This window comes from Salvelinus sp. IW2-2015, linkage group LG20, assembly GCF_002910315.2.
Source record: "Salvelinus sp. IW2-2015 linkage group LG20, ASM291031v2, whole genome shotgun sequence".
Taxonomy (NCBI): Eukaryota; Metazoa; Chordata; class Actinopteri; order Salmoniformes; family Salmonidae; genus Salvelinus; species Salvelinus sp. IW2-2015.
In genome coordinates, this window is record NC_036860.1 from 55436216 (window position 1) to 55446176 (window position 9961).

A 9961-nucleotide genomic window follows, 5' to 3' on the forward strand; every position below is an offset into this window, starting at 1 on the left:
TATTTCCGCCACCTCTGCACGGAAGTGTCTGAAATGATCATCGACTTGACACTGACGAGAGGAGGTGAATAATGGAACTCTACTTCGACCCTATTAACTGCTTAAAAAAGTTCGTTCTGTTCTTGATACAGTATTACATAGGAGTTATTATGACTACCAGGTTATTACAACTGATTATAGTCTATGCTGAGAATAGCATACAGATTGATTCTTGGAAAATTTTGTTCGTGATGGTGAAACAAAGGGTTTTGAGGAAATGTGAATCATATATTTCATAATTCGTCATGAATAAATCCAAACAAAACTGTTATTCTATATGCATTATTGATGTTGCCTATTGCTAATGGGAAAATGGAGCCTAAGTTGTGTGTTAAAAGGCAGTGTTAAATTAATATTCTTTATATGATGTAGACTTAATCCTAATGCACAAGCATGCTTGGCATAAGCGCTCCTGTGCCAAGAAAACAAATAAACCCCCACAGCTGTAGGACCTACAGTACATATTCACTGTAAAGTAGTGTTCAAAGTGTCCTGCTACAATTGCCKTAGGAATAGGAAATAGTAGAAAAGCTTCCTCAGGTTGCCATTATCAGTAACATCCAGCCTTTATTGTGGTTTGCATCACTCCCATAGGAACGTTAGCAGAATGCTAAAAGATGCATGAAGCATGGATATGCTCTCATCATCCTCTTGGTTGTCCTCTTGGTTTCTGAACAAAGTTGATCAGATAACAGCTTTATGATTGCAGTTCAACATGATGCTCTGTTATCATATAACATCCTTCAAACTCTGAGTGTAAGTAAACCTTTTTGATTTCCTATATTGGTATAGTGATATATCTTTGTATTTGTATAGTATAGTGCAATAGTTACTACATTCCCCCGTTCTCCAGTGTCTTAGGTCTCTAGTGGTGCACTGACAGATTCTGTGGGTTTCCCCTGATGAAGTGCTCCATTTAGAAAGGTCCTGTAAGTTGAGTGCACCACTAGGCTGCTCTAGAGCATTGACAAATGAGACATGCATGCTCTGGAACAGTAGGTTTTAACCTCCCCAGGGCACCAGGAGTCCATTCAATACTTATTACAGGCCCAATGCAGCCATTTTTATCTAAATATCAAATCATTTCTGGGAAACAGTTAAGTACCTTACTGTGATTGTTTTCAATTAAAATGGTCAGAAAAAAAAAAAAAAAAAGCTTCTTAGCAAAGAGCCATTTCTCAAGCAAGAATTTTGCTAGGACTGTCTGGAAGTGGTCTGAGCGGGGAAAACTGAAAACTAGCTGTAATTGACAGAGGTTTGTAGCTCTCTTTCTTATTGGCCTATTAACTAATTACTGCCTGGTGATGTCACCAGACAGGCCAGAACTCGATCTCACCAAAACAGGCAGAATTTTCAGGTGGTCTTTTCAAACAGCTCTTACACTAAAAGGGCATTATCMTCATTTTCACAATTTCACAGTATTATTCCAWAACCCATAGTGTGGAAGTATACAGTACCAGTGAAAMATTTGGACACACCTACTCATTACAGGATTTTCTTTATTTTTTAAAATGTTCTACATTGTAGAACAATAGTGAAGACATCAAAACTATGAAATAACACATATGGAATCATGTAGYAAGATTCTTCAAAGTAGCCACCCTTTGCCTTGATGACAGCTTTGCACTCTCTTGGCATTCTCTCAACCAGCTTCATGAGGTAGTCACCTAGAATGCATTTCAATGAACAGGTGTGCCTTGGTAAAAGTTCATTTGTAGAATTTCTTTCCTTAGTGCGTTTGAGTCAATCAGTTGTGTTGTGACAAGGTAGGGGTGGTATACAGAAGATAGCCCTATTTGGTAAAAGGCCAAGTCCATATTATGGGAAGAACAGCTCAAATAAGCAAAGAGAAATGACAGTCCATCATTACTTTAAGACATGACGGTCAGTCAATCCAGAAAATGTCAAGAACTTTCAAAGTTTCTTCAAGTGCAGTGTCAAAAAAACTATGATGAAACTGGCTCGAATGAGGACCGCCACAGGAAAGGAAGACCCATAGTTACCTCTGCTGCAGAGGATAAGTTCATTAGAGTTAACTGCACCTCAGATTACAGGTCAAATAAATGTTTCACAGAGTTCAAGTAACAGACACATCTCAACATCAACTGTTCAGAGGAGACTGYGTGAATCAGGCCTTCATGGTTGAGTTGCTGCAAAGAAACCACTACTAAAGGACACCAATAAGAAGAAGAGACTTGCTTGGGCCAAGAAATAGAGCAATGGACATTAGACTGGTGGAAATCTGTCCTTTGGTCTGATGAGTCCAAATTTGAGATTTTTGGTTCCAACCGCCGTGTCTTTGTGAGACGCAGAGYAGTGGAACGGATGATCTCCGCATGTGTGGTTCCCAGCGTGAAGCATGGAGGAGGAGGTGTGATGGTGTGGGGGTGCTTTGCTGGTGRCACTGTCAGTGATTTATTTAGAATTCAAGGTACACTTAACCAGCATGGTCCCCACAGCATTATGCAGTGATACGCCATCCCATCTGGTTTGCGCTTAGTGGGACTGGGACTATCATTTGTTTTTCAACAGGACAATTACCCAACACACCTCCATGCTGTGTAAGGGCTATTTGACCAAGAAGGAGAGTGATGGAGTGCTGCATCAGATGACCTGGCCTCCACAATCACCCAACCTAAACCCAATTGAGATGGTTTGGGATGAGTTGGACCGCAGAGTTAAGGAAAAGCAGCCAACAAGTGCTCAGCATATGTGGGAACTCCTGTTGGAAAATCATTCTAGGTGAAGCTGGTTGAGAGAATGCCAAGGGTGTGCAAAGGCAAAGGGTAGCTACTTTAAAGAATCTAAAATCTAAAATATATTTTGATTTTTTAAAGTTCTGGCCTGGTTTAGATCTTATCTGTCGGAAAGATATCAGTTGGTCTCTGTGGATGGTTTATCTTCTGACAAATCACTATAACCACTATTGTTTTCACTATATATTTTACCYCTTGGTGATGTCATTCAGAAACATAATGTTAACTTTCACTGCTATGTGGACGATACACAGCTGTACATTTCGATGAAACATGGTGAAGCCCCAAAATTGCTCTCGCTGGAAGCCTATGTTTCAGACAGAAGAACGTGGATGGTAGAKTTTTTAAACTTTTAAACTCGGACAAAAGAGAGATKCTAGTTCTAGGTCCCAAGAAACAAAGAGATATTCTGTTGGATCTGACAATTAATCTTGATGGTTGTACATTCATCTCAAATAAAACTGTGAATGACCTTGGTGTTACTCTGGACCCTGATCTCTCTTTTGACCAACATATCAAGAATATTTCTAGGACAGCTTTTTCCATCTTCGTAACATTGCAAAAGTCAGAAACTTTCTGTCCAAAAATGATGCAGAAAAATGTATCCATCTTTTGTCACTTCTAGATTAGACTACTGCAATGCTCTACTTTCCGGCTACGCGGATAAAGCACTAAATTAACTTCAGTTAGTGCAGAAACACGGCTGCTAGAATCTTGACTAGAACCAAAAAATTTGATCATATTACTCCAGCACTAGCCTCTCTACACTGGCTTCCTGTTAAGGCTAGGGCTGATTTCAACGTTTTACTGCTGACCTACAAAGCATTACATGGGCTTGCTCCTATCTATGTTTCTGATTTGGTCCTGCTGTACATACCTACATGTATGCTATGGTCACAAGACGCAGGCCACCTTACTGTCCCTAGAATTTCTAAGCAAACAGCTGGCAGCAGGGCTTTCTCCCATAGAGCTCCATTTTTATGGCATGGTCTGCCTATCCATGTGAGAGACGCAGACTCGGTCTCAAACTTTAAGTCTTTATTGAAGACTCATCACTTTAGTAGGTCCTATGATTGAGTGTAGCCTGGCCCAGGGGTGTGAAGGTGAACGGAAAGGCTCTGGAGCGACGAACCGCCCTTGCTGTCTCTGCCTTGCCGGTTCCCCTCTCTCCACTGGGATTTTCTTTCTCAAACCCTATTACAGGGGCTGAGTCACTGGCTTACTGGTGCTCTTCCATGCCGTCCCTAGGAGGGGTGCRTCACTTGAGTGGGTTGAGTCACTGACGTGATCTTCCTGTCCAGGTTGGTGCCCMCTCGGGTTCGTGCCGTGGGGGAGATCWTCGTGGGCTATACTCGGCCTTGTCTCAGGGTAGTAGGTTGGTGGTTGATGATATCCCTCTAGTGGTGTGGGGGCTGTGCTTTGGCAAAGTGGGTGGGGTTATATCCTACCTGTTTGGCCCTGTCGGGGGTTCGTCGGACAGGGCCACAGTGTCTCCCGACCCCTCCTGTCTCAGCCTCCAGTTTTTATGCTGCAGTAGTTTATGTGTCGGGGGGCTAGGGTCAGTCTGTTATATCTGGAGTATTTCTCCTGTCTTATCTGGTGTCCTGTGCGAATTTAAGTATGCTCTCTCTCTTTCTCTCTTTCTCTCGGAGGACCTATGCCCTAGGACCATGCCTCAGGACTACCTGACCTGATGACTCCTTGCTGTCCCTAGTCCACCTGGTCATGCTGCTGCTCCAGTTTCAACTGTTCTGCCTGTGGCTATGGAACCCTGACCTGTTCACTGGACGTGCTACCTTGTCCCGGACCTGCTGTTTTGGACCCTCTCTCTAMCGCACCTGCTGTCTCTAACTCTGAATGATCGGCTATGAAAAGCCAACTGACATTTAGTCCTGAGGTGCAGACCTGTTGCACCCTCTACAACMACTGTGATTATTATTATCTGACCTTGCAGGTCATTTATGAACGTTTGAGCATCTTGGCCATGTTCTGTTATAATCTTCACCCGGCACAGCCAGAAGAGGACTGGCCACYCMTCAGARCCTGGTTCCTCTCTAGGTTTCTTCCTAGGTTCTGGCCATTCTAGGGAGTTTTTCCTRGCCAACGTGCATCTACATCTGCATTGCTTGCTGYTTGGGGTTTTAGGCTGGGTTTCTATACAGCACTTTGTGACATCGGCTGATGTAAAAAGGGCTTTATAAATACATTTGATTGATTTAATGATTTAACACTTTTTTGGTTACTACATGATTGCATATGTGTTATTTCAAAGTTTTGATGTCTTCACTATTATTCTACAATGCAGAAAATAGTAAAAATAAAGAAAAACCCTTGAATGAGTAGGTGTATCCAAAATTTTGACCGGTACTGTATATAAAATATAGGAAAATCCCTTTTTGACTGCACTGGGCTTTTAATGTCAATTTGCTTCCTTGTGCTCTTATTTCCATCCTTCTATTGAATTGGATGCAATGGTGATGCTAACTGTTTATGGTCTTTTACATTAACGTTTTTTTTAATCAACTGAGGGTCTCCTTTTCTTGTTGTCATTCCCAGGTGCCAATGCAATGTGAAAGCAATAAAAGCACATTCCAGTAATAAAAGCACACTCCAGATTAACCTTTGTGATGAGATCAATTGTCTACTTTCTAMTTCAATCTGACTGATGATTTGCAGTGAAATTATATGAAACACAGAACAAACGAGGGACAGAGCTGAAACCACCTTTTGTGAGAAACAGCAAGGAACATTGGAGKGGGCCTTGTTTTCTCTGTCGTACTTCACACCTGAGGGATCACAGGGCACATTTGTGCAACGCTATTGTTCAACGTTATCCATTACTAAGAGGGTCCCGTCACCACAGCYATTTCATTTTGTGTTACACTGCYCTCTGCTGGTGTAATACCTGGCTCTTTGAAAACCCTTYGAGAAACCAGAAACATGCCTGTCAGTAGAGGGCAGCACAGGTCTATCCCATGTCACCTATTGTGCTGTTGCATCAAGTTGTCCAACCTTTAAATTGTACCTTTTACTTCGGGATGGATTGTTTAACCACAGCCTCCACGTTATCCTGTATAAATCTTTGTTTATGCGCACATTGCACAACATCGATCAGAAATACCTGACAGAAACGCTTTCATCAAAATAATATTGTCATCTTTAGTTACAGGTCCAATGCAGACGTTTTTATCTCAATATCTAATCATTTCTGGGTAACAATTAAGTACCTTACTGTGATTGTTTTAACCCTTGTGTGATGTTCATGTTTTCGTTATTCACGCAACGTTCGCGGGTCTGATGGACCCACAACATTATTGGGGTTTTAAAACATTACAGCCATAACAATTTATGTAAAAATACTTAATACTTAGATGTTGACTTATATCAATTACAAGCAATATAGACAGCATACATGGTTAATATTTGCCATTTACCTCTGCTAGATCACGTTGACCAATAAAACCGCTATTCGTTTTTTTAAATAATGTGATTTTTGTAAACAGAAATCTATTATTATCAAGACATGGGTGAAACAAATATTAATGAAACAAGGTTTTAATCACTGTTGATATTTATTGGTTTGAACTGAACAAATTGGAACAACAAATTTYACATACAGTATTTTATGGAAATGATAAATGAGCCACATAGAACACAAATTAAGGCTGGTCTACACACGGGTCTACACACGACACGAGGGACAGAGTTTTACTCTGTGTGTTGCAAATGTATTTCTTGCACTTGATGTGTRTACTGTGTCTTCCTGTCCTTCTTGGGACCACACACATCACAGCGCTTCTTGTTGCTACTGGCTGCAATCTAGAATTATCAAAATAATTAGTTCAGAAATKTTACCAACATTTCACTCACTCACATAAATTGTTACAGCAGGCCCAGGTAGGAGAGTCAGACACACACATGCAACAACATCACTCACACTTACTTCCGGTACTGGAGTTGTTGGTTCTGTRGGTTGGGCGGATGGGGAACCAGCATCCTCCTCCTGAATCCTCCTCACGATGGCTGCAGAAGCTGGCGTCCTTGGGATATGTTTCCTTCTCTGGATTTGAGGTCTCACCAATGCCTTGCCCAGCTCCTCAAGAAAGAGCCGTCTCCTCTGGAGCTTCTCTCTGTTCCAATCAGGGTTCAACGCCATCCAGATGACAAATGTGTTGTACGCCGAGATGTCCAAGATGTTGAAGAATATCACAAGTGGCCAGCATAGGGTTCTTCTTTTGCAGCTGTAGCTGTWAATTGTCCACCCCTCCTTTTGTTGCATTGTAATCCATTATGATTTCTGTTTTTCATGTTCCTGGCCACAGATTATCCCATCCCTATGCAGCGTACTCATGAGTACCACAGTTTTGCCTTTCTTTTGCACATAGGACACTAGGGACGTGTCAGCCGTGAACACAAATTTAGAGGAATTGATAGGCCTGTTCAACAGCTGAGGTGGGAGCTCTGGCTTGTTTTTTCGTACTGTTCCTACCATCGTCAGCTTCCTCTTGAGAAGCTCCTGTCCCAGCTTGTACAAAGTAAAAAAGTTATCACATGTGACGGAGTCCCTGTGTCAAGTCCAGGACATCCCACATCCCTTGGTTMTTCTCAGGGGCTCATCCATCTGGCTTCCCCATCTACACTTGCAAGTTCCATGCATATGATGAAGCAGCATCACAGGCAGCCCAGATCTTGATTCCATATTTTGTGGGTTTAGACGGTATGTACTGCCTGAAGGGGCAGCGGCCCCTAAATGGCATAAGCTGCTCATCAACAGTAACGTTAGCCCAGGGTTGTAAAACAGGGGAAGGCGGTCCACCCACTTGTCCCACACTGACCTGATTGCAGCTAGCTTGTCTCTTTGCCGCCGAGCTGGTCTGGTGTCTCGGTTATCGAAGCGGATAATCCTGGAAATGATGTGGAAGTTTTCCAGAGACATTGTTACACGGAAAAGWTCTCTACCAGTTTCTGCATCCCGCAGGCATTCTGTGGATTCCCCACTGGATCTGAAAACACCAGCAAGGATAAGAACACCAAATTATGCATGTAAGTGAGTTTGGTCCATCTCCTTCCATCTCTCTCCAAAAACACACCTTCTCCATATTAGTGCAGTCCAGAATGATTTTCTGGATGGTGTCTGGGATGAACAGTTCAAAAGAAGACTTTATGTCCTGYACATGAGTAACCGCCATCCGCGTCGGCCCTGGTTGCATCCTTATCACATTGGCAGCCATGCGGGGTGGCTCATTCCTTGGGCAAGAAGACCATTCAATTTCACAATTTTTTGACATCCATATTTCTCCTCCTGCAGGCTGCTGATGAGCTGGTTGCTGATGGGCTGGTCCTGGGGCTGGCTGCTGACCGGCTGGTCCTGGGGCTGGCTGAGAGTCAGACTCCGAATTGACAGACATGATCCTCATATTCAGAAAATTCTTCATCTTCCAAAGTGGAAGACGTTCTTTCCACACTAGCTTCTCTCTCTACAAAGATTATTTCTAAGGTCTGAGCAGAGATTATTTTTGCCATACTAATTGATTGTGGTAAGGAGCCACACATGCAAAGCTATTTATTTGTTGTGTCCCTCCCCAAATTTGTACATCGCTGGGGTAGAGTGTGGGAAAATACTGMATTTTTTAATAATGTATTGAAATAATGTATTATAAWAACATTGTGCAGGTTCCTGCAAGATATTGTGTAGTTTCACATACTACAGAGGGTAAAGAGTGCGAGAAAAGCGGGAGACAGGCAGACAGGTAGGGAGACAGASAGGTTCTTGGGGCTATGTTGAAACAGCAGGCCCTGGGAGGAGGAAGAAAGAGTCAAGGCACACAGCAAACCTTTTTGTTTCATTTTTACATGTTTTCACCTACACACACATTTTCCCACACTTTTATTACCCTCGGTTACAGTGGACCCAAACACCACATATGTACTATAAATGTGTAGGGGGGTGCACAGTGTGCACTCAATGAAAATGTGTTCTTTTAAATGTTCTTTACAGAAAATGAGCCAAGGCCAATGAGACTCAGGTTAAAAAAATTATTGATTGTATCACTTTTCTTTTAGTAAACATTGAAAATGGGTCCCATAGACCACCACACAAGGGTTCAATTAAAACAGTCAAAAATAAACAAAAATGGCGTCTTAATAAAGAGCAATTTCTCAAGCAAGAAATTTGCTAGGACTGTCTGGGAGTGGTCTGAGTGGGGAAAACTGAAAACTAGCTGTTATTGGTAGAAAGGTTTGGAACTCTCTTTCTTATTAGCCTATTAACTAATTTACTGCYAGGCAGKMCAAAACTCCATTCCACCAAAACAGGCTGAATTTGCAGGCCTCATTTTCACAATTTCACAGTATTATTTCAACCTCAAAGTGTGGAAATATATGTAAAMCACAGCAAAATCATTTTTGACTCCACTGGGCCTTTAAGGACGATATGGAATGTTCCCATATGGTAGAAATATGTTCTAAGCAAAAAAACAATACATTTATTACAAAACTCTGATCAAGGAAAAGAAGATAGAACTTCAGATTGTCTCCCAACCCCATCTCAGAGTTAAAAGAATAAAAAAAAATTGAAACATGTTAGGCAGACTTCCTAAACAATGTTTGCCTATTGCAATGAGGCAAGGAACTGTTTTATTGTTATTCTCCCCATCTTTCTCCTGCCTGTGATGTGCTGTATAATGTGCTGTATGACCACAGCAGCTGCAGCCTGATGGCTCTCATGAAGCTGTTAATCTGGCTAAGAGAGCATGTCTGGCACTCAGGCTGCCACTGGCTCTGAATAGGATGTGATGGCTTTGAACATTTCCTAATACAGAGGCAGGATTGCATGGGAAATGTGTTTGGATGGATTCAGTGGGAAGGCCAGAGAGAGAGAGAGAGAGAGAGAGMGAGAGAGAGAGAGAGAGAGAGAGAGAGAGAGAGAGAGAGAGAGAGAGAACAGCCATACCCAGTGTCACCACCGTGGTGGTTTTTTAAGATATACTCAGGGTGGTGTTGTGAGTTTCCATGGGGTATTCTTCAGCAATGAGGTGTAGTTTTGGTTTACAGAATAGCTCCTAAATGGAAGGGCCGGGATATTGCTCTTGAATGGTTTAAGATAGAAATGCCAAACCAACTTTAAAATGTGACTTTAAAATGTGCCTTTTGCTAGTGTGCAATAT

At 42.2% G+C, this 9961-nt stretch overlaps 1 pseudogene; it reads right to left on the reverse strand.

Annotated features, from left to right (window-relative positions):
• Window positions 1–6465: 6465 nt before the first annotated feature.
• Window positions 6466–9961, reverse strand: part of LOC111980014 (piggyBac transposable element-derived protein 4-like) — a 459185-nt pseudogene continuing 455689 nt past the window's right edge.